General features: G+C 42.0%; 1 protein-coding gene across 1 annotated transcript in view; it reads right to left on the bottom strand.

The window, feature by feature from the left end:
* The window catches only part of LOC135713067 (5-hydroxytryptamine receptor-like), a 545,162-nt gene continuing 519,550 nt past the window's right edge, over positions 1 to 25,612 (bottom strand). Inside the window, exon 11 of the mRNA XM_065236165.1 lies at positions 1 to 331. The gene's annotated coding sequence lies outside the window, so the exon portion shown is untranslated. The remainder of the gene's footprint in view (positions 332 to 25,612) is intronic.

Genomic DNA, 25,612 nt, shown 5'->3' with positions numbered 1-25,612 from the left:
ATGACTCCGGGTCCCCGTGAACCGCGCCACTCCGGCATGGCTAGGGGGGTGGAGGGGCAGTCTGGGAAGAGTAATAAAATTTAGCATTCTACACATTTCTTGCTGGCGTTGGCTGCTGCCACCAACCCACTCAACGCCATGAAGCGACAGACAGCAGCGACTCCACAGGTGGTCTTGGCTCAAGTTTTCGGGCAGGGAATTTGCTACTCCGGGTAGTTTCACAGAGAGCAGGCGTTGTTGTTGTTGTTGTTGTTGATGGCGTTGGCTCCCGTACGACGATGGCTGCTGGTGCTGTTGTGGCTCGGCTCTTTCAGTTGCTCCGGTTGTTGCTCTGTTTGGGCGGAAGGAGAAAAACAGAAACGGAAATGATAGGCATTTTCTGGCAGGAGACGAATGGTGCTGTAAAATTTCAGTGTGTTTGTTATGTGTTTTCAGCACAAGCGGGCATCGTAAATTTTTATGACGGTGGTTTAAGTTTTTTTTTGGCTAGATTAGATGTAATGGGACTTGTTTGAGGCAAGGGGTTGCCTGATTTTGATGACTAGAGTTGTTTGCTTTTATCATAGATCAGATTTTTCACAGCAGTTGTTAGTGGATTTCTCTCCTTCAGAATCATCTGGTCATTCCTAGTTATGCTTGGCAACTTGTGATGATGAAATTGACCCTGAGGACCCGAAACAAGCTACCGTATTCATGTAGATTTATGTAATAAGAGGGATAATCCAACTTTTTTTTTGAATGCAATTAGGCAAGAAGTTCTTGATTTATCACTATGTTGTCAAACTATTTCTGACAAAATTGGCCCGTATCGGATGAAGTATCTTAATCCAATCAAAAGCAAATCAGATTTCATTATGAAGTTAATCGAAAAATCGAAACTATAAAAAATCCCAGAATAACTAACTGGGAGCAATCCAACTCAAAACATATAGTTGGAGTCAATAAATTGAGAGGGTGTTCAAAAATTCTCAACAGCTTTCAAGCTTGCTCCAACAAGTTTATTACGATAGCTGTGCTGCAAAGGAACTGCTGCCAGATTGAAAAAAAGTTTATTTCAAAGATCAATCAAATGTCTTTGGAACTCTTAAAGAATGAGGACGGCACTTTTACTATTCCTGGGGAAGAAACATTGAAATAATGATGAAAACACACTTTCCATGTAACGAACATAAATTGAAAACTAGACTACACGTGAAGTGCAAACTGGCTCTGAAAACAGAGGACGGAACTCCAGACAACAATGATATTGCCCGGAAAGACGCTCATAATCTGACAAATAGAATTTTAACAAAAAATGAGTCTATTGGGCGATTGATTCTTTTGAACTTTTCAAATAACCAGGTAGGGATGGAATTTTTCCAGTATTACTTCAGAAAGGAAAAGGAACTTTGACACCCATTCTCACATATTAAGATTAAGTTATACTTCGATAAACTGGCGTCAAGTAAAAGTGGTTCCTAAGGCTAATAAAAATGTTAAAAATTCATCTAAATGCTTCAGGCCGACCAGTTTATCATCCATTATGCTAAAGAGTAAGCAACCAAAGCACCCTTAAGTGGATTAATGAAATACTTTCTAAAAGATAAATCTCAGCAAACCTTAGATACTCATCCACAACCGTTACAGCTCTAAAAGGATGTCCTCAAGGAGGTGTGCTTTCATCTCTATTGTGGTGTTGACGAACTTCTCAAAAACTTAGAAGCAAAGGGCTTCGAGATTATTGGCTTGGCTTGTGATATAGTCATGATAGCACATGGAAATTTGACAGTGTCATTTCAAATAGAATGCAAACTGCTTCAAATTATGCTTCGTCGTGGTGCGCCAAAGAAGGGTTGAATATAAACCCGTCTATAACGACTATTGTACCGTTCACACGGAATAGAAAATTGTCCATAAATAACTTAAAGTTTAAAGGAACATCTTTCGAACTTCCACGCCCAGCCTGCGAGTAATTATTGACAGTTAGCTTAACTGGAATTCACATATTGAGCAGGCTGTCCTACCAAACACTTTTGGTGATCCGATTTATTTGACGATTGCAAGGCCTCATAGCCTAGTCAGTAAAGGCTCGGTATTACCAAGCCGGAGGCGGCGGGTTCGATTCCCGGTCCGGTCGAGGTGAATTTTTTCGACTTCCCTGGGCATAGGGTATCATTGTGCTTGCCACACAATATACAAATTCATGCATTGATATTCGCATCGAAAGCTCTCAATTATTAGCTGTTGAAGTGCATTTAGAGCACTAAGTTAAGAGCACGCATAAAGCTAATATGCACTAAGTAATAACTTTGAATTGCGAATAAGAAGAAGAAAGAAGATCCAGAATATCCTACGAATTATTGGTTCTGTCTAATCTAATCTTCTTGGTATATGTTCAACATCATAGAAGCGCAAAATATATCAAAACGGCTAGACCTACTGTGCAGCATTTAAGGGGTAAGATGATTCAGAAACATCGGAAAAAAACTACGCATTATGGGTTTGGTGGCCGAAAACTAATGAAAAATCAGCTCTGAAGAAGCTGGAGAGACTGCAAAGACTTGCTACTATCTCAATAACGGGTGCAATGAACAGTACACCAAGTATGGCACTAGATGCTACTTCCATTTCATCAATTTATCCAATTAGAAGCTGAAAGGAGCGCTTTAAGGGTTCAACGTTAAATGCCTTAAAATCTAGGCTAGGATCATCTCAGCAATTCATAGGACCAAAACCATTCTGCGGAGTTTCTGCTTGTTCTCTTAAAACAGAGATCAAGAAATGAGAAAAAAATGAAAGTGGAGACCAACTGTAACAACACCTCCATTGCTAGGCAGTTGAAAAGGTCCATAATTCCGAACATTTCAATGACTAGCAGAATTATTGAATTATCAAAGAAAGATCTCAGTGTCTGTACTGGTTTGTTAACAGGACATTGTCCATGTAAATATCACTTGAAGTTAATAGGAAAACTTCAAGAAGATATTTGCCACTTCTGTGGCATGGAAAAGGAAGACTCTGAACACCTGCTATACTCTATGCTTCAATAAAAGACATATTTTTCTGAATTAGAGGCTGGCAGAACTCTTTGATATTTGAAATGCTGGTCAAAGTAATGGTCGCAGTGATGAATATACCCAACACGGAAAAAACCGTACTCACATTTTCATGTGAATTGGAGTAGGTACGTCTCCAGGCTGTGTTCAGTGGTGTTCATCCAATGACCCGTGGCCTACATGCAGTCCACCGAGTGAGTTTGTACGGGAAGCAGAACGCATTCAGTCTGTGGAATGTATGAAACTAGCTTTTATCAAAATAAGATTCCCTTGGATTTCATATCAAAGTGCTTTTGGAACTTCTTCTTTTTCATCCTCAAAATTAATATTCATACATTCTATTGAATTCTCCTCAAAACTTCCATACACTATCCTTAGATGTTGTGAGTTTTGACTTTCATGAAATTTAACTCAAAACTTCTGCTAAATAACCTCTCCTTGGCGCTGTCGAAAATATTCAATTCTTGTTAAGATTCTTTTGGAATTGAATTAACTAACTAACATTGCTTTTGAATTCTTATCACAATTCTTTGGAAATTAATGTCAGGATTCCTAAGAAGTATTGGTCAGCATGGCACAGAATGTACTACGAGTTGTGGAGTTTTGGATATTTATTGTAACTATCCTCTGAATTTTCTGTGAGTTCTTCTCAAAAATTCTTTAAAATTTTACTGGACATTTCCGCACAATCCCTTCGGAATTCTCTTCAGAATTGCTATGTAATTCTACTTATCACTATCTTAAAATTGCCCCTCACAAAGCCTTTCAAATTCTTTTCTGAATTACTTTCAAGTTTCATCGGAATTCCATTTTATTTTTTTTGCTTTGATTTCATCCAAGTTCAAGACAGGTCCCAATTTTGTTTTCAAGCTCAAGGTTTCTAAAGGAATTTCTTACTACAATATTTCACTTTTCAAAAGGCGTTCAGCATAGCAGCCTTTGGATAAGTTTCATGATTCTGTAGCTCGGAAAACTTCGTAAGTCTCGATGAGGCCTTGGAAATCTTTCAAGATTTCCAACTTCAAAATATGAACTTAATTTTAGAGCTCAGAAAATCTGTTACAATTTATGGAAATAAGTTTTTTAATGATTCGTGATCTACCTTTTTTTCAAGACCTAAAAAATTTATTTGTTATTTATGCAATAAGTTATGAGCAAAGTTTTTTTTTTTTTTTTCCTTTGGTTTGTTTTTTCCGTCGATCTTGTTTTCCGTGCTGAGCACCAATGCTACCGACGTGCCAGGAAGGCAGCTCCCACACCTGGACCCTACCTATCGACCCATCAACTCATGAACCGGGGACCAACGGCTTTACTTCCCATCCGAAGGAAGGCGTGATCAGAGATGTTATGCCTCAGAACATCCCGGCGGCGCCGACTGGGATTGAACCCAGGCCTTCTGGGGTGAGAGGTAATCACGCTTACCACTACACCACCGGCGCCGTTTATGAGCAAAGTTGCTGATTAAAAAAAATTTAAATTGCCCCTTTAGCGTGTCTCCCATCCCAAGTAACAATTTGGGTTTTATGAAGGTTCTGTAGACCATTATTTAGTCTTGTAGAATGCTTTAAAACCTCGATAAAACTTGAAATGTTACACCATTTCCGGCCTCTACTCGTCGTCCCCTTTCCGGAAATATCAATATTGTAGGGTATTTGCCAGTTTTTCTTGAAGTGATGGCCGCCATTTTGGATACCAAAATGGTGTCTGGTATCGATTTCCGGCCTCTACTCGTCGTCCCCTTTCCGGAAATATCAATATTGTAGGGTATTTGCCAGTTTTTCTTGAAGTGATGGCCACCATATTGGATTTCAAAATGGTGTCTGGCATCGATTTCCAGCCTCTATACGTCGTTCTCTTTCCGCGAATACCCATACTGTAGGGTATTTGACAGTTTTTCTTGAATCGATGACCGCCATCTTGGATTTAAAAATGGCGTCCGAAATTGATTTACAGCCTGTCTACACGTCATCCCTATTCAGTTTCGTATTCTCACATTGCACAGCCACATCTTATATGGACAAGCTTTCCACACATAACATATTAAGGAAGTTCATGTGCACACTAGCACCGCGTAGTGAGAGAGTTCTCAAATAATATAACCACCATCCGAAAGGACTTGGTCATCTGAACAACTTTGCTCAAGACAGCAACGTTGTATATGGCCAGGTTCTCGAGATACAGTTTATATAGGAAGTTCACATGCACACTAGCGCTGCGTAGTGAGAGAGTTCTGAACTAATGTTTCCACCATCTGAAAGAACTTGGTCGCCTGAACAACTTTGCTCAAGACAGTAACCTTCTATATGGCCAGGATTTTGAGATACAGCTTATATAGGAAGCTTATTTGCACACTAGCGCTGCGTAGTGAGAGAGCTCTGAACTAATATGGCCACCATCCGAAAGGACTTGGTTACTTGAACAACTTTGCTTAAAACAGAAACATGGCCAGTACCACGAAATATTCTATGTTGGACCTAAGATCCATATATTATAACGCCCGCCATAAGTAACATAACAGTGAAGCGCCTCTAGCGGCGTAGTTCCCAATTAAACCTGAATCCAATGACACAGGCTTGTTGGTCTATCCTAGTAAAACATATTTGTCGAGGACAGTATAGCTTTATATATTGAAACAAATGAGATAATCCACCACAGCCCCTATTAGTGAAAATCCCATAAGGGGTATCCTTATTCGAGGATAGCCCGGCAATAAGGATCCAGCAACAAGGATTCCTGACTGTATGTTGTTCACGTTTCATCCTTCATGTCAAAGATTGATCCATCACGTGTAAAATTTATTATTTCTCAGTATGTAGATTGTATAGAAACGCTAAATTAAACCAATACCAGCGCTGCGGTCCGAACATGGCAAAAATAAATATATGCGTGAGCGATGATCCAGGATGAAGTGTGCTACGTTTGTTTGTCTGTGTAAAGGACTAAATATCAGCATTGTGGTTTGGCATTTTGGGGAAGAAATAGATTGATTGTGATGAAGTTTGGGCTCGATCGGTTCGGTTAGTTGTTTGAAGGCAAATTAGTGTGTAAAGCCGAACTCGGAATGATGATAGTGTGGTTTATTTGTTTTCCAGGCCGGTGGGAGAATTTTGCAATCATGGTGTATCTGATTGAGGTTGTGGTTTTGCGCAATGCGATGGAGTTGACGAAAATCCAAAGCTGCTCTGCGAAAGGTTGTTTTAACTGATGATTTGATATATTATTCACCTGGCTGGTTGTGTTTAAGCTACCTGATGATGTAGAGTAATAAAGAAACTGGTCCGAGCATCTACCCGAGCAAAGCTGGAGATCATATTGAAATCAAAATTTGCAGTTATGATGAAACTTTTTTTGATTACTCCTGTTGATCTTGTTTTGTATGAATTAACAGTTAACACAGCAACATTGAGAGCATTATTTTACACCGTTGAATCAAACTGAAAACTAATCCTGCTATCTATTAAATCAATTTGATTGCTGATTTTGATATCATAACATTTAACTGGAAACGGGATTCTAGCGAAATGGTTAGCATCCATACTTTTTACGATGTAGGTCCTGAGATCTTATATCATCCGTCAAACATGCAACAATAGTATTTAGTTTTGTTGGTTTTCAAAATGGTGAGTTGACAACCTGGAAGGAGCGGAATACCTAGCCCTGGTCCTCATAAGTTCCTACTTCACGCCTCCTCGAGTCATATGATAACAAAAGACTACCAGCTGAAACATGGACACAGCTGGGTGGCGTAGCCTGGGCAATGTTGCCAGTCCGGCAATAGCAAAGTGAAGAGGTGCGACTGGCGCGGAAACCATAGAGGAAATGCTTTACCAAACCTGAGCGTCTGTTCATCATGGAGGTGCGGCTCAAAACGGCGTCTGTTCTCCATGTTAGGAGCGGCTGATCACCGTCCTAGTGCCAGCGTGGGACTCTAAACAGAGCTGTGCACGATGGTCCCCCGGCGAGACAGGGGGTTTGGGCAGGCCCAACAAGCAGCCCTGAAAAAAAAGTTGCAAATAGGTTAATCTATGACGAACTTCAACCACGCAACTTCGAAGTCGTAGCACTGCAGGAACTTTGCTGGATGGGACAAAAGGTATGGAAAAGCGGGCATCGAGCGGGTACTTTCTACCTGAGCTGTGGCACCACCAACGAGCTGGGAACGGGATTTGTAGTGCTGGGTAAGATGCGCCAACGCGTGATTGGTTGGAAGTCGATCAACGCGAGGATGTGCAAGTTGAGGATTGAGGGCCTTTTCTTCAACTACAGTACCATCAACGTGCACTGCCCACACGAAGGGAGACCCGACGACGAGAAAGAAGTGTTCTATGCGCAGCTGGAGCAGGTGTACGACGGCTGTTCGCAACGGGACGTCAAAATCGTCATCGGCGACATGAACGCTCAGGTAGGACGGGAGGCAATGTATAGACCGGCAATCGGGCCAAACAGCCTGCATGCCGTATCGAACGACAACGGCCAACGATGTGTGAACTTTGCAGCCTCTCGGCGTATGGTAGTTCGAAGTACCTTTTTCCTTCGCAAGGATATCCACAAAGCCACCTGGAGATCACCTGACCAACACACAGAAAACCAAATCGATCACGTTCTAATCGACGGGAAATTCTTCTCCGACATTATCAACGTCCGCACGTACCGCAGTGCGAACATAGATTCGGACCACTACCTAGTTGCAGTATGCATGCGCTCAAAACTCTCAACGGTGCATAACACCCGTCGAAGTCGAACGCCGCAACCCAACATTGAGCAACTACGGGACGCCGGAGTTGCCCAGGACTAAGCGCAGCAGCTGGAAGTTGCACTACCCACGGAAAAGCAGCTTGGCGCAGCTTCTCTTGAAGATGGCTGGAGGGACATCCGTTCAGCCATAGGTAGTACTGCTGCAGCGACAGTAGGTACTGCGATCACGGATCGAAGAAATGACTGGTTTTACGGCTAATGGAAACTGTTAGTAGCGGGGAGGAATGCAGCACGGGCGAGAATGCTGCAACACCGCACGAGATTGAATGTGGAGCTATACAGACAAGCGCGGAACAGACAAAGCTCGGTTTTCCGAAGGAAGAAGCGTCAGCAGGAAGATCGAGATCGCGAGACGATGGAAAATCTGTACCGCGTAAATGACACACGGAAGTTCTATGAGAAGCTAAATAGTTCGCGCAAGGCTACGTGCCGCAAGCCGATATGTGCAAGGACTTGGACGGTTACCTTCTCACGAACGAGTGTGAGGTGATTGAGTGGTGGAAGCAGTACTATGACGAGCACCTCAACGGTGAAGCAGCAGAAAACGAAGGTGGCACGGCAACAGACCTTGGAGCACGCGCAGAAGACGACAGGCTACCGGCCCCTGATCTTCAGGAAGTTGAGGAGGAGATCGGTCGGCTGAAGAACAACAAAGCAACTGGTGTAGATCAACTACCAAGTGAGCTATTAAAATACGGTGGTGAAGCACTGGCTAGAGCGCTGCACTGGACAATTGCCAAGATTTGGAAGGAGGAGATATTACCGGAGGAGTGGATGGAAGGTGTCGTATGCCCAATCTACAAAAAGGGCGACAAGTTGGATTGCTGCAACTACCGCGTGATCACACTGCTGAGCGCCGCCTACAAGGTACTCTCCCAAATTCTATGCCGCCGTCTGTCACCATATGCAAGAGAGTTCGTGGGGCAATACCAGGCGGGATTCATGGGTGCCCGCGCTACCACGGACCAAATTTTCGCGATTCGGCAGGTTCTGCAGAAATGCCGCGAATACAACGTGCCCACACATCATTTGTTCATCGATTTCAAATCCGCATACGACACAATCGATCGAGATCAGCTATGGCAGATTATGCACGAGTACGGATTTCCGGATAAACTGACGCGATTGGTCAAGGCGACGATGGATCGAGTGACTTGCGTTGTTCGAGTATCGGGGACACTCTCGAGTCCCTTTGAATCTCGAACGGGGTTACGGCAGGGTGATGGACTTTCGTGTCTGCTGTTCAACATCGCGTTAGAAGATGTGATCAGAAGAGCTGGGATAGACACGAGTGGCACGATATTCAGGAAGTCCATCCAGCTCCTTGGCTTCGCCGATGACATTGACATGATGGCACGGAACTTTGAGATGATGGCGGAAACGTACATCAGACTGAAGGCTGAAGCTAGACGGATTGGACATGACATGAGGGACATGAAAGGAAGAGGTTCTAGGGAAGACAATGTTAGCCTCCAACCCCGACTTCAGATTGACGGTGACGAAATCGAGGTGGTTGATGAGTTCGTGTATTTGGGCTCACTGGTGACCGCCGAAAATGATACCAGCAGAGAAATTCAAAGACGCATTATGGCAGGGAATCGTGCCTACCTTGGACTCCGGAGGACGCTCCGGTCGAATAAAATTCGCCGCCGCACGAAGCTGACTGTCTACAAGACGCTGATTAGACCGGTGGTCGTGGAGGACCAACGCGCCCTTGGTGTTTTCGAACGGAAGGTGTTGCGTACCATCTACGGTGGAGTGCAGATGGATGACGGAACGTGGAGGAGGCGAATGAACCACGAATTGCACCAGCTGCTGGGAGAACCATCCATCGTCCACATTGCAAAAATTGGCGACTACGGTGGGCTGGGCACGTCGTAAGAATGCCACACGACGACCCAGTGAAAATGGTTCTAGAAAGCGACCTGACAGGAACAAAAATAAGAGGCACGCAGCGGGCAAGGTGGATCGACCAAGTAGAAGGTGACCTGCGGACCCTTCGCAGACTACGAGGCTGGCGAACTGTGGCCATGGATCGAGTAGAGTGGAGACGACTTTTTCGGACAGCAGAGGACAACAAGGCCTTAGCCTGATTGGTAAGGTAAGTAAGTTTTTCAACAACAGTAAAACTTGAATTTATATACCAGGTAGGTAAAATGTATCTTGATGGATGAAACCAAATCTACCTCACAATCTAAAATAGATTCTCTGTAGCCAAGCTGTCTCAATGTGTTCGTTTCGACTCATGCGGTGGATTCATTTTGGCAGAGACAGACTTAGATTCTTATTCTTCTTCACTCCTTTATTTAATGTCGGTCTCTGTTCCGCAATCTAGTGCCAATCACTGACGGACATCGATTGCCCATTGAGGGCAATCGAATGTGCAGGGAGGTAGCGTCCACACCTGCGTAGGATATCGCACCCATTCAATACACATGAGACAGGACCAACGGCTTTACTTCCCTTCCGAAGGAAGTCGACCTCGACTGGGATTGAACCCAGACCAATTGGGGTGGGAAAGCAGTCACGTTTACCACTACATCATCGGCGCCGGAACTTAGATTCTTGATGGGATCGACTCTGCGGTTGAATTTGCCGAATTTCAGTAAGGATCGATGTCAATCATACAAGGTCTGGCGCAACTGGCTTATTGGTATTAGTGAAATGTGGAAATGTTTAGTGGTGTTCGATAGTTTCATCGCAATCACAAAACTGCATCTATAACACTCATTTGACAGCACACAATAAGCTAATATGCGATAATCAATAAGCTTGAAATGAGAAGAAGAAGATGTTAATTGTTTCGAAACGCATGAATGAGTTCATCCACTGCTGTGTCATGTGATATGGTTTTGTGTACTAAGAAAGACGTTTTCTCGCATGACTGTTTTGGAAAGCATTTTTAAATTTTTTTTCTCTCGCTTCATTTAGATGCAGAATTGCAAAACCGATCGTTGATATCAAGTCCCGCATAATCGGGCAAAGAGCTCACTGTCAGCGGAACGAACTCAACCTTTTGACATTCTACTCCTATATCTTGATGGTCGGTGGGATGCATCAACGAATAAATCACTCGAAATTGTTTCTCCGTCACACCTGAATTCCACTGATGAAAGTTCCAAGAGTTCCAGAACCCTTTCCGAAAGCGCAAAATGCTCCCACAATAGAACACAAATTAGCGGCTTCAAGGAGCAGAACAGAAAAACTCATCTTTATGACTCTTTTCAGTACCTAAGTAGCTGCTGACGGGTTGCACCTTCCCACCCACCATCCGTACTCTTGAGAACAGATTCCCATAGAGAGCTAGAGACCATCATCGTCAGCCGGAATCGTTACCGTTATTTTCTATCAACATTTCACTTCCGGGAAACTGAACGGGGGTTCCGCTTGTTCTACTTTCGCTTCCAACTATCTCTCTCTCTCTCTCAACCCTCAACCTAGTATAGGTACCTAGCAGCAGCTACTAAAGCGCTCATCATAACAAAAGAATACGAAGGAGGAAACTTTATACAGAGTGGCGGTGTAGCTCCATTTAGCAGAAGCACACACAATTGGTGGGCTGGAAGATGCTTCTTCTTTCAAACAACCATGTTGCTCCTATTGTGAGCTTGGTGGAGAGCACTCCGCGAAAGCAGAAATAATAGAAATAGCATCAATGATTCTTTTCAGCGTGAAATGGCAGATGGGAAGGAGGGCTTTCAGACTGTACGAAGGTGGTTGAAATTAGACCTGGGCACCGATTATTAGTCTGCGTGCCACTGTGATTCCCCCACTCACCCCTAGAATGATAGATTTGGCTATGAGAAGCAGTAGCTACACAAAAGAAATTTCTCTAAAAAAATGTTAACCTTATATTATGTATTTTTGAATATATTGAAAAATTCTTCAATTTACTGAAAAAAAAACTTAATTTAATAAAATTAATATTACCCAATCAAATTTAACCTAACACCAACACAGCCAGTTCTTGAAAGCATCATGTAAAATGATGGATTTACCTCCACCATTTTTCTTGTCTATTCGATATATGTTTCACATCAAAGATGCGTCACACAAACCAAAACGGCCAGGCCTACTGTGCAGCATTTAAGGGGCAAGATGATTCAGAAAATATTAGAAATCTTCAAATTAAACACGATGCTTCAGAATCCAATCAATGAATGAAACGTGGACATCTCGTAGCGGACGTTCCGTTTTTCGTAATTATATGATTGGTTGTTTGTTGGAAGCATCTAGGCTAGAAAGAGTAAGTGATGCTACATTTTTTTACTCTGACGGTTGGGACATAAACACTAACTCTTGTTCTAGCCTTGTATGACTTACGATTATAGCGCCATTTCTCGCTTTCTGAAAAATAAGAGGAAAAGGCAAAGGAGAACTCTATGAACATAAACAACATTTTTTATTTGAAATATACCTACAATATAAAAATTCATAACGGCATAAAAATGACTTTCACGACCCTGCCGCCGATGAAAGAACCGGCACCCAGGTCTAGCTGAAAATTAGATTTCAACTTTCTTGGATCAATAAAGAAGCCTAACGAAAAGCTACACTTTCTTTAAGATGTCTAGATTTTATTTCAAATCTTGAGCTCAGCTAGAAAAGTCATAAATTGTAACCGGGAATTTTTTTTGTAACCTCCAGAGTAATAAATGGAGCTTTCCTTTGTCCAAAAAACACTCGGCAAACATTACAAATTCAATCCATGTTCCACACCAGTTCAAACAAAACACTTGTCAGAATTCACACTCTGGCTGGCCACTTCAAGTAAATTACTATCGTCAATATTTGACCTAGAGCAGCAGCTAACAACAATGACGAGGACCGTCTTCAATCTCATACTCATCCATCCATCTTGCCTAAGCATCGCGAACGCGAGCACTAGGGTGGGTCAAGTTTGTCAACCCCCTGCTCTCCACTGCTCGTTCCCTCTGTATTAAGATCGCGATAAAACCTGAACGAATTTGATTACGGAAAATATGCAGAACAACTTTGCCGAAGACTGCAAATTGATTCAACTTCTGTGCAAAAAGCTATTATTCCATACAAACTTAAAAGTTCTCCCGGAAATCCGGACCGTAACCAAATTCGTCCAAATTCGACACAGTTGCTGAGGACGTCAATACAGATCGAAAGAGCAGTTGGTTGTAAAGTTGACCCACCCTGGCGAGCACTCTAAAACCTCTCGTTTCTCATTTTTCACCCTCCAGTGGACGTTCGAAGAAGACGATTTCCGCTCTCTGCTGCCAGGTCTTTTGCCGTTTTTCTTCATTTCGCAGCCGGCAGTCGGCCATAAAAATTCAGCACGCTATCAAGTTATTAAATCAAATCCACATTGAAGTAGCAGAGTATCTTCCTGGCAGGCTACCGTCGGTTTTCCGAGAGGGAGTGAAGGTAGGACAAAATCGGGCAGGAGTATGACCCATCCGGATTGACCCCACTGGCTGTCGGTCGTTCTGCCGTGGCCTTTAAATTATGGTGACGACGATGACCGTGGGATGCAACCCCGGGGGAGTTTTGATTTATGCGTCAGATAAGATTAATAATTGAGTGATTCTGATGGAATTACTGCTGCTCCTGCTGCTGTGAAATAGATTATGCCATACAAAAACTGACATGAATTGTTTGGAACCCGGTAAAGGTTAATGGGGAAGAAAATTGAGAGATATGAAAAATTTGCCACCCACTGTCAATTAATGACCTTGTTGATCTACTGGAAGCAGAGTTGATGTACTGAATATTTTGACATTCTGGCAGCTTCAAAAACTTGATATTCAAAGGCAAGATCTAGGTGAATTTAATTGGATGTTTGCTCAGATCCATATGCAGGTAAAACATCTAGATGTATTAAAATAATCGTTCGCCCAGAAAATTAATCGTTTTGCCGTCACTGACAAAGTTTTTTGGCATAGTTTTTCTATTCTTAGTCTCACGTTTGGTCAAAATTGAGCGATTTTTGAATTTTTGACAAGCAAATTAATAGTTTTGTTTCGTTTCCCATACAACATATAAAATTCTCCCGCAATAACCAAATTCGTTCAAACTTGATACAGGTGTCAATACATTTCGAAAGAACAGTGGGAAGCAGGAGGTTGTGATCCACCATACAAACTTAACCCACCCCCGTGGCCATCCTGTTAGTGAAATTCTCTATCTTTGAACTCTGGAGGGCTTGAATGTGTACTTTTGTTAATTGATACGGTGAAATCAAGAATGAAAAAGATGCTGCTTATAGGAAATTCCATAATCCATGAGATCTTCAGGGAAGTTCCAAGAGAACATCAGGGAAGATCCAAGAGAACTTCCAGGAAGTTCCAAGATAACTTGCAGGAAGTTCCAAGATAACTTCCAGGAAGTCCCAAGAGAACTTCCAGGAAGTTCCAAGAGAACTTCCAGGAAGTTCCAAGAAAACTTCCACGAAGTTCCAAGAAAACTTCCACGAAGTTCCAAGAGAACTTCAGAGAGTTTCCAAAAAAACTTCGGAGAAGTTCCAAGAGAACTTCAGGGAAGTTCAAAGAGAACTTTAAAAAAGTTTCAAAAGAATTTAAGGGAAGTTCAAACAGAACTTTAAGAAAGTTCCTAGAGAAGTTCAGGGAAGTTCCAAGAAAACTTTAGGGAAGTACCAAAAGAACTTCAAAAGATGCTGCTTATAGAAAATTCCATAATCCATGAGATCTTCAGGGAAGATCCAAGCGAACTTCAGGGAAGTTCCAAGAGCACTTCAGGAAAGTTCCAAGAGAACTTCAGGGAAGTTCCAAGAGAACTTCAGGGAAGTTCCAAGAGAACTTCAGAGAATGTCTAAGAGAACTTCAAGGAAGTTCTAAGAGAACTTCAATGAAGTTCTAAAAGAACTTCAATGAAGTTCTAAGAGAACTTCAATGAAGTTCTAAGAGAACTTCACGGCAGTTCTAAGAGAACTTCACGGAAGTTCTAAGAGAACTTCAGGGAAGTTCTAAGAGAACTTTATGAAAGTTCTAAGATAACTTCAGGGATGTTCTAAAAGTACTTTGGGGTAGTTCCAAGAAAATTTCAGGGAAGTTCCAATTAAAGTTCAGGGAAGTTACAAGAAAACTTCATGAAAGTTCCAAGAGACCTTTAAGGAGGTTTCAAGAGAACTTCAGGGAAGTTCCAAGAGAACTTCAGGGAAGTTCCAAGAGAACTTTAAGTAAGTTCCTAGATAACTTCAGGGAAGTTTTAAGAAAACTTTAGGGAAGTACCAAGAAAAGTTCAGGGAAGTTCCAAGAGAAGTTCAGAGAAGTTCCGAGAGAACTTCAGTGGAGTTCCAAGAAAAGTTCAGGGAAATTCCAAGAGAAGTTCAGGGAAGTTCAAAGAAAACTTAAGGGAAGTTCCAAGAGAACTTCAGGGAAGTTCCAAGAGAACTTCAGGGAAGTTCCAAGAGAACTTCAGGGAAGTTCCAAGAGAACTTCAGGGAAGTTCCAAGAGAACTTCAGGGAAGTTCCAAGAGAACTTCAGGGAAGTTCCAAGAGAACTTCAGGGAAGTTCCAAGAGAACTTCAGGGAAGTTCCAACAGAACTTAAAGGAAGTTCCTAGAGAATTTCAAGGAAGTTCCAAGAAAACTTTAGGGAAGTACTAAGAGAACTTTTTGGAAGTTCCCAGAGAACTTCAGTGAAGTTCCGAGAAAACTATCTTGGTACTTCTCTGAAGTTCGCTTGAAACTTCCCTCAAGTAATTGGAGGCAAACCAGCCTCAGGCTGAAAGTCTCCTAAATAAAGATAAATCAATCAATTCCCTCATTATGAAGAGAACTTCAGGGAATTTCCAAGAGAAGTTCAGGGAAGTTCCATGGAGTTTCCAACACTTTCACGTTCATTGAGCTACCAGTTCACGGCACTTCCAACATGTTCACGGAGCTTTCGATAAATTTATGAAATTTGCAACAAGTTCACGGAATTTCCAACAATTCAAGGAGCAACGGACAAGTCCAAATTTAATGAAACTTCCTAAAAGTTACCGAAACTATCGGAATGATGCTGAAACATCCCTCAAGTTCACGCCACTTTCAACAAGTTCACGCCACTTCCAACAAGTTCACGGAACTTCCAACCAGTTCACGAAACATCCTACAAGTTCACGTAACTTCCAAGAAGTTCACGGAACATCCGACAATTTCATGGAATTTCCGACAAGCTCATAGAGCTTACAACTATTTCACGAATCTTCTGACAAGCTGATTAAGCTACCGACAAGTTCACGGAACTTTCAACATGTTCACGGAACAATCGACTAGTTCACGGAGTTTCCAACAGGTTCAGGGAATTTTAAACAAGTTCACGAAACTTACGACACCTCCAAGGAGCTTTGGAAAAGTTCATGGAAGATCCGAAAATTTAATGAAACTTCCGAATCTTTAATAGAATTAGCGTTATGTTTCTGGAACTTCCGACATGTTCACGGCACTACCAATATGTTCACAGAACTTCCAACTAGTTCACGATTCTTCCAACTAGTTCAATAATCTTCCGGAACTTTCAACAAGTTCACGGAACTTTTGACAAGTTCACGGAACATTCGACAAGTTCACGAAACTTCCGACAAGTTCAGGGAACTTCCGACAAGTTCAGAAAACTTCCGAAAAGTTCATCGAATATCCGACAAGTTCATGGAACTTCCGACAAGTTCATGAAACTTCTGGAATTTCCAATAATTTCACGAAACTTTTGAAATTTTTTTGGACCTACGGACAAGTTCATGGAAGTTACGAAAATTTCACGAAGCGTCCTAAAAGTTAACGGAGCCATCAGAAGATTATTGGAACTTCCGACAAGTTCAAGAAACTTTAAAAAAGTTCATTTCCAAGAAACATTTCATGTTTGATCATGACCTTAAAGCACTCCAGAAGTCTAAATTCTAGTCTACAGTTCCTTCATAAATCTTAAATTGTTACTTGGGTTGAGCTACCAACAAGTTCACGTAACTTCTGACAAGTTCACGGAACATCTGACATTTTCATGGGACTTCCGACAAGCTATTTCACGAAACCTCTGACAAGCTGATTTAGCTACCGACAAGTTCATGGAACTTTCGACATGTTCACGGAACATTCTATTAGTTCACGAAACTTCTGACAAGTTCATGGAATTTCCGACAAGTTCATGAAACTTTTGATAAGTTTTCGGAGTTTCCAACAGGTTCATGGAATTCACAACAAGTTCACAAAACGTTTGAAACCTTCACGGAGCTATGGAAAAGATCATGAAAGTTCCGAAAATTTCACGAAACTTCCGAAACGTCAATAGAACTATCGTAATGTTCCTTTAACTTAAGACATGTTCACGGCACTACCAATATGTTCACGGCATTTTCAACATGTTCACGAATCTTCCGACAAGTTCATGGAACTTCCGAGAAGTTCTTGGAACTTCCGAGAAGTTCATGGAACTTCCGACAAGTTCATGGAGTTTCCAACAAGTTCATGAAATTTCCATCAATTTCAAGAAACTTTTGACTAATTGATGGACCTACGGATAAGTGCATGGATGTTCCAAAAATTTCACGAAGTCAGATATCAGAATATTCTTGGAACTTCCGACCACGCTATTTCCGACACGTAGCTCCCGAAATGTTTATGAAACTTTCAACAAGTTTGCAAAAATTCTGACAAGTTCATTTCCAAGTAACATTGCAATGGTCTTAAATCATTCTACAAGTCTAAATCATGGACAGTTCCTTCATAAATCCTAAATTGTTACATGGGTTGAGGTACCGACAAGTTCGCGAAGCTTTCGTGGAGTTTTCATGGAGCTTTCGACAAATTCACGGCACTTCCAACAAGTTCACGGAACTTCCGACATATTCATGAAACTTTTGACAAGCTCATGGAACATACAACATGTTCACGGAGCATTCGACTAGTTTCCGGAATTTCCAACAAGTTCACGAAACTGTTAACAAATTCACGAAGCTACAGACAAGTACATGGAAGTTCCAACAAGTTCACGGCATTTCCAAAAAGTTCATAGATCTTCCGAAGAGTGTACGGAAGTTCCAACATGTTTATGGATCTTTTGACAAGTTCACGAAACTTCTGACAAGTTTATTTCCAAGTAAAATTCATCACCCAAATTTTATCATTGTCTTACAGCGTTCTACAAGTTTATATCATGGTCTACAGTTCCCTCACAAAACCCACTTGGAACTGTTACTTGGGATGAGCTACGGACAATTTCGCTAAACTTCCGACAAGTTTATGGAGCCTCCGAAAAATTTACGGAGCTTTTGACAAGTTTATGGCACTTCCGAGATGTTCATGGAACTTTCGACAAGCTCATGAAGCTTCTGACAAGCTTACAGAATTTTCAAACAAGTTCATGGAATTTTCAACGATTTCATTAAATTTCTGAAAAGTTAACAGAACTATCAGATTGTTCTTGGAAGTTCGGGCAAGTTCAAGGAACTTCCAATAAGTTCACGGAGCTTCCAAAAAGTTCATGGAACTTGCAATAAGTTCACGGAACTTCCAACAAGTTCACGGAACTTCCAACAAGTTCACGGAGCTTCCAAAAAGTTCACGGAACTTCCAACAATTTAATGGAACTTCCAACAAGTTCACGGAACTTCTGGTATGTTTATGAAGCTTTCGACAAGTTCATGAAGCTTCAGACAAGTTCATTTCCAAGTAACAATGCAAGTTTTATCATGGGCTTACAGCATTATTATGGAGTTTATGAAGCTGCCGACAAATTCACGGAGCTTTTGATAGGTTCAAGGCACTTCCAACAAGTTCACGGAACTTCCAACAAGTTCATGAAACTTCCAATAAGTTCACGGAACTTCCAACAAGTTCACGAAACTTCCAACAAGTTCACGGAGCTTCCAAAAAGTTCACGGAGCTTCCAACAATTTCGCGGAGCTTCCAAAAAGTTCACGGAACTTCCAACAATTTAACGGAACTTCCAACAAGTTCACGGAACTTCTGGTATGTTTATCAAACTTTCGACAAGTTCATGAAGCTTCAGACAAGTTCCTTTCCAAGTTACAATGCAAATTTTATCATGGCCTTACAGCATTAGTATGGATTTTATGGAGCTTCCGACAAATTCACGGAGCTTTTGATAAGTTCATGGCACTTCCAACAAGTTTATGGAACTTCCGGCAAGTTCTCGAAACCTTTGACAAATTTACGGAGCTACATGAAACTTTCAACAAGTTCGCGAAGCTTCCAACAAGTTCACGAAACTTCCAACAAGTTCAAGTAACTTCCGTCAAGTTTACGAAATTTCCGACAAGTACACGAAACTTTCAACAAATTCACGGAGCTATTTCATGGATGATCCCAAAATTTCTAGAATCTTTCGACAATTTCTGTTGGGGCGATTCCCATCGATCGGCCGACTAAATGGACTGTATCGTTGAAATAAAAATGCACTGTTTTAACATAACTTATTTGATAAAAGAACTCCGAAAAATTACATGATTGTTCTTCAACTGTGCGTTTTCGTTTTTGTGCGTCAAAGTTGGCAGCGACACAGCGACGACCGAAACACAGAAATCATCGCAGCAACCGTGCTGCTGGTAGTAATAAGTTTTTTCACTTCACGTCAAATCGCCGAATCAAATGGATGGATTTCGGCGAACATCTTGCCCCGCGGCTGCGAAGCTGAAGTCAGGTTCTCGTTGTCCTCGATTGGTAATGGAGCCAGTTTTGAAATTGATCGCTTGAAGATTCCCGAAGAAGTCTTTACATCCACTACACGAATTAAAGAATCTTTTCCTGGGTAAGTGTTGATAACTACTCCCATCTTCCAGGTTTGCGATGGAAGATTATCCTCAATCAAGAACACAAGTGTTCCCGGTTGTACGTTTAAAGTCTTCGTGATCCACTTACCACGAGTCTGCAGTGTCGTTAAATATTCCCGAGACCAATGGCCCCAGAAAGGTTCCTTGAGTTTGTCCAAGTATCTCCAACGAGACAGACGATTGTCCGGTGTACTCAGGCAGGAAGGCTTCGGAACACTTTGCAATGGTCGGCCAATCTGTAGATAAGCTGGTGTGATTGGCAGCGGTTCGTTCGGATTCTCAGACACATGGAATAGTGGCCGTGAATTCAATATGGCTTCGACGTGCGTTAAGGCAGTAGAAAACTCCTCAAAATTAAGACCTGTGTTCTGTAGTGTCCTCTTCAGGTGAGTTTTTACGCTTTTCACCCCAGCCTCCCATAAACCACTGAAATTTGGAAGTTCCACTCTATTATACACACGTACCACCACAAATTGTTCTTCCTTAATGCGGCTGGCAACTGGCCTCGTGACACGATATCAGCAAGATTGTCACTAGTTCATACATACTTCCACGCATAAGCATCGGTGAGGACGTTTATTTGCACTACTCGATTACGAACGAACACTTCCAAGCTACCAGGAGCTCTCTTCAACCAACCCAACACTATTTGGCTGTCTGACCAAAGCACAGTAGCTGGCGGTTTCAGCTGAATAGTGTCAATTACCTTCACGACAAGACGAGATAGTAAAAGAGCAGCACGAAGCTCCATCCTCGGAATGGTCACTTCCTTCAATGGTGCAACTCTAGACTTAGCACACAGCAAACGCGTACTTGCCGAGCCATCCTCCATGAAACAGCGCAGGTAAATGCATGCTCCATATGCTACAAGAGAAGCATCCGCAAATCCATGGATCTCCATGCAGGCGGCACCTCCGGCAACAACACAACGAGACACACTTATTTGGTTAAGTTCAGGCATTGAGCGTTGGAAGTCATTCTAGTCTCGAAGAATTTCTCCCTCTAACTCATCGTCCCAGTTTATTCGACTTGCCCATAACTTTTGCATTATCGTTTTAGCAATCACTATCACCGGAGACACTAGCCCCAATGGGTCAAACAGTTTCGAAATGGTCGATAGCACATCCCTTTTAGTAATCAGTTTGTCTTCTTTTTCGGTGGGCCCAACAAGAAAAAGCAAATTGTCTCCTCGTGGGTCCCATAATACACCTAGGACCTTGGTCGCCTCACTAGCACTACACTCTTGAAATCTAACAAGTTTCTCTTGATCTTCTTCAGGTATGTTTGTTGCACCACTTGTGAATTTGAACACCACTTTCTTATCGGGAAACCACCTTCAGCTAACAACGTCGTGATCTTCCTCTGAAGTTCGACGGCTTCGTCCTCCGTGTTGGCTCCTGACAGCACGTCGTCTACGTACACATCCTTTTTCAACACTTGGGAAGCGATTGGAGATCGCTCTTTTTCAACTTCAGCCAGTTGCACAAGACACCTAGTCGCCAAATATGGTGCTGATGCCGTCCCATTTGTGACCGTAGTCAACTCAAGCACTCGGATGGGATCGCACGGATTCTGGCTCCAGAAGATTCTCAAAAAGGCAGTCTGGCTTTCATCGACACGAACCTGTCTATACATTTTTGCCACGTCACCAGAAAATGCGAACACGTAGCAGCAGAATCGTAGTAACATAGCGAACAGATCGTTTTGCACGGTTGGTCAAGTCTTCAGAACATCGTTCAGCGAATATTTGGTGGATTTTGAACTTGCATTAAAACCACCCTCAGCTTCGTTGACGAACTGGATGGTTTAAGCACAGCGTGGTGTAGTAAGTAATACCTCTTCGTTTGAGGCAAGTCGTCCTCCTCACGAATCTCTTTGCAGTGCCCAATGAACGCTGCGTATTGTCGCTTCAACTCTGGATCTCGAGACAACCTCTTTTCGAGCTGGAGAAACCTCTTCAACGCTAGCTCTCGATTGTCATCAAGCTCACTTACGATGTCCTTAAATGGCATTTGAACTACAAAGCGGCCTGTGCCATCTCGACGATGAGTTTCTAGGAAGTGGCTTTCAACCTCCATTTCTTCACTGTTGTGTGGTGATGAGTCCCCGACCTCTTCGACTGTCCAAAACTTCTCAATAGCATCTTGCAGCGGATCGTGCAATGCAACGTTTGATAGAAGAACAGATTGACTCACCTGAGTATATGGATCGAAGGTACCGGTAATAATCCACCCCAGGTCGGTCTCCCGGAGAGAAGTAGTTCCATTTGACAGCTTCACTTCGTTGGTTCTCAGCAACTCCCAGACGTAGTTTGATGCCAAGATCAGATCCACGTCTTTTGGCTCCAAGAAACGTGGATCCGCCAACTGTATTCCGCTTTGTTAAATTTGTATGTTCATATATACAATTAGGTTTTCCTTCATATCATCAATCGGTGTCCGGCCATTTGGCCGAATTCCATTTAGACGAACGCCAATTGGTTGAATATTCAAACTTCAAGCAGACTAGCACTTTACGATCCTAGACATACACAAATATTTGTTTTCCGTCGACCTTGTTTTCCCGAGTATCAATGGGAGACAGCTCCCACATCAGAATCCTACCTATCGACCCATTAAACTCATGGACCGGGGAGCAACGGCTTTACGGCCGTGATCAGAGATTGTATGCCTCAGAAAATCCCGACGGCGCCAAATTGGGATTGAACCCAGGCTCTTCGAAATGAGAGGCAATTACGCTTACTACTACACCACCGTCTCTGGTATAATCATGTCATTGGCATGGTTAGTGTTCAAGTAGCTGGAGCGCCTCTCGTCGAAGCACCTACAAGAAATGCAAATCACGAGTTTAATACTTTTATGGGATTTTTCCTACCTATAATCATGAGCAGCTCTTTCGAATTTTACTTCTTTCGTTATTTTTACAATGCGAATAGATTTGAACAAAAAATGAAAATTATTGCTTCAGAAGTATGAAGTCAAAATAAGATTTGATAATTTTAGGAGATTTTTCCTTCATTCAAACATGAGCAGTTCTTTGCAGTTTTACTGTCTCTAGAATGTTTCGTTTGAAAGACACAAATCAAAACTGCTTTAAACAGGAATCGACTGAACTGAAATTATATATTAAAAAAACTAGGCCTTGGATGCCGAAGACATCAAATAGCTCCGATGTCATCCCGAGCAGGTAATAATTTTGTCCAGTTTGATTAAATATATGACCCACTGTTCACCAGTAAATACCTACTGTGCTGTTTGCAATCATGGTGGCATTGGAAGACTATCCACTTGTTGTAAAAACCCCACATTTTCAGGGGAAAATTAATTCACGCTAGCAAAGCAAAAAAGCAAACCCGGATCGAATCTCCTTAAAATTCATACAGTTTAATTTGCTCGACCTTCATCGGAACCCGATTGAAATGAATGCCTAATCGGATAAGACTAGCCGGAATCCTACATGTCCCATTACCCATTCTACAATGGGAAGTCGTAGTAGACTCCACCCACAGCCAACCCAACGAACGCTCAGCACGAGCCGAAAAGTTCATTTGCCTAATGACGTTTTAGGAACAACAAAATTTCCAAATTTATCTCCAGACTTTTAACCCGCTTTTGCCAGCATCGTTATCGGAGATGTAAAATCAAGTCGGGGAGGGAGGGAGGGTAGGGTATAGATGGCATAATTTTTGTGTTTTGGGTCGTGTTTCACCCAACCCAAAAACAACTCCAATTTCCTGCCTGTTCGCTTTTTATCTTTTCCTTTCGGGGGTCGCGTGGAGGTCTATCCTCACTCAATGAAAGGGGGTAATTAATTTATGAGGGTACACGAGCTTTTTTCCCTGTTGATAATTCTATCGCTCCGTCCGCCCGACCCGGAATTCTCGTGACTCTTTCTTAAGCGAAGCTCAATCCGTGACGTTAAAGTCGCTCAGCAGGTGTCCACCATCGTGGAGTACTTTCAATGTTTTTAATCTCTTTGCTTTTCCCAAAGGGTTCAAGTTCGCATACCTACTTGACTGTCAGAATATGCTTTTTCGCAAACTGTATTTCCAACTTTGACACACATTCACCGAACCGTCATCAACAGACGTAGACGAACAAGTCATAAAAGGTTGACGTAGCCTTTTATTACGATGTAAATCTGCTGGGAGGGTACAAGCCATTAGCCAAAGGAGCAGCCAATGCTTCCAAATTCTTGGTTTAACATTGCCGGGGAAAGTGTATCTGTACTATCCCGGCACATCGAGCAAACATCCAAAGACGATCCCAAATTTGACCCAGTTCAAGTGCCTTTCAGTGTTGAATTATCCCACTATGCAGCTGCTGGGCGGATGGCAAAACTTTTGTGGTTAAGGAAACGAAATTTACGCACACACTCAGATGCTAACACTGCCAAAAGATCCAATAAAATATAGGGACAAAGTTTCCAACAACCCTCCCTCTACTTGACGGAGAAGAAATGGAAAGTGGTGCTTTTCTGATGGAGCTTCCAGTGAAACAAGTTCTCCCATGAATTTAGCACTCGAACAAGGAACCCTTTCAAAGGGATTAAGTTCAAGATTTCGCTTGCCTTCTGTTCTACGACCATTAAAGCATTTTAATAGCAATTAACAACTGAAACTATGGGGGAGGGGGGGAATCCTTCGAGATGATTTAACATTGCAAGGACGATCCACACTGAACTTGACTACTTCTTGATGATGGCAGTTGGAAATTCAATTAGAACGGTTTTTGCTGCTAAATACTACATACAATTTGAGCTGCAATTCATTACGGCCGATTATATCCTTCACTGCAAAATTGGCCTTCCGCTTGCAAATGAAGTCGTATTCAGCAGCTCTGGTTATGTTTGCTTCATTGCACACATTTTGCAATTGCCCCTTGAGTTCAACTCGATTAAGATGCAGTCCCGTTGTACACCAGTTCGGCTGAATACGAGGCCGTGAGGGACGACAATGATGTGACTGGTGACGCTGAGTAGATAAAATTAAATAACCTGTCAGTGAAATCAAGCGTACACAACTGGACGACTTGTAGATGTGGCATAATTGGGGATAGATTGAAGGACTGCTGGCACTGCAGGGATTGAACCAAGACCGTGGCCATATATCAACATAGATAGGGTAGTTGTGTTTTGCTATGTGGTGATACGTCATTTGGGAATCTGCATCAAGCATTGCACAGCTGACTATTCGAGCTTACTAGGCTCAACTAGGCAAACTAGAGGTACAATTATTCAAAGAGCATATTTGCTTCAGATCAATCATACGACTACAAGAAATTAATAATTCTCCATCAGAATAATGTCATAATCTTAAGTTCTCTTTGAGCAGCTGACTTATTGAGCTTCTTCTTCTTCTTATTATTATTATTATTATTATTATTATTATTATTATTATTATTATGCTTCTTTTTGAAGAGACAAACCAGCCTAAGGCTGAAAGTCTCTATAATAAAGACAAAAAAAAAATCTTCTTCTTTTTCTTCTTCGCATTTCAAGCTTATTGCATATCGCATATTAGCTTATTGCGTGTTCACAACTTACTATTCTAGATGCACTTCCACAGTTATTAATTGAGAGCTTTCGATGCCTGTACTATTTTTGCATTTGTATAATTGTGTGTCAAGTCCAATTATACTTCTATGCCCAGCGAAGTCGAGAAATTTTCCAACCCAAAAAATTCCTAGACCGGACCGGGAATTGAAGCCAGTCACCTCCAGGATGGTTTTGCTTTGTAGCTGCGCCTTTATCGACTGAGCTAAGGGAGGCCCCCAATTCAGCTTACCAGGCTCATAATCTCACAATGATAAAACCAAAACTGCAATTATTCCAAAAGTTCATCTGCCTGCAACTCCAATCAATTTAAAATTCTCCATCGGAACATTTTCATAATCCTAAGTAAGCTCACAATGAAACACTAGAACTACCATTATTTATAAAACCTGATCAACAGACTCTGAGGATGACTCCAGTAGCACACTTATCTCTGAACAGTTATGGTTACTTGTATATAACATATTTCAGTCACAATCAAGTTGCAGCACCATATAAGACCTTAAATT

Source organism: Ochlerotatus camptorhynchus, unplaced genomic scaffold, assembly GCF_037179485.1.
Source record: "Ochlerotatus camptorhynchus isolate MF236.1 unplaced genomic scaffold, CSIRO-AGI_Acam_v1.1 ptg000530l, whole genome shotgun sequence".
Classification (NCBI taxonomy): domain Eukaryota; kingdom Metazoa; phylum Arthropoda; class Insecta; order Diptera; family Culicidae; genus Ochlerotatus; species Ochlerotatus camptorhynchus.
The sequence above is the reverse complement of the archived record's forward strand: the minus strand, read 5'-3'. Positions and strand labels throughout refer to the sequence as shown.